The sequence below is a fragment of the Arachis ipaensis genome, chromosome B10, assembly GCF_000816755.2.
Source record: "Arachis ipaensis cultivar K30076 chromosome B10, Araip1.1, whole genome shotgun sequence".
In the NCBI taxonomy this organism is placed as follows: domain Eukaryota; kingdom Viridiplantae; phylum Streptophyta; class Magnoliopsida; order Fabales; family Fabaceae; genus Arachis; species Arachis ipaensis.
In genome coordinates this window covers 36,225,963-36,226,195 of record NC_029794.2, presented here as the reverse complement: position 1 = coordinate 36,226,195, position 233 = coordinate 36,225,963, and positions in this window count along the sequence as shown.

Below are 233 nucleotides of genomic sequence, written 5' to 3'. Positions count from 1 at the left end.
TTAAGTAGGACCACAATAGAGACTAAAGTTAATTCCTCCTAACGGAGAAGAGAGAGATACTTTAAGTTTTTATTTACTGTTTACGACACAAAAAAATGATGTGGAGTTACTTTTTATGACAGGTGAGTCATAAATAAAAATTGGAATGAGTTCCAATTGGGGATGGTCTCAAAGCTTCAACCATCACACAAGGCATAATTTTTGTATATGTTTACGCCCTTACATATGTACAA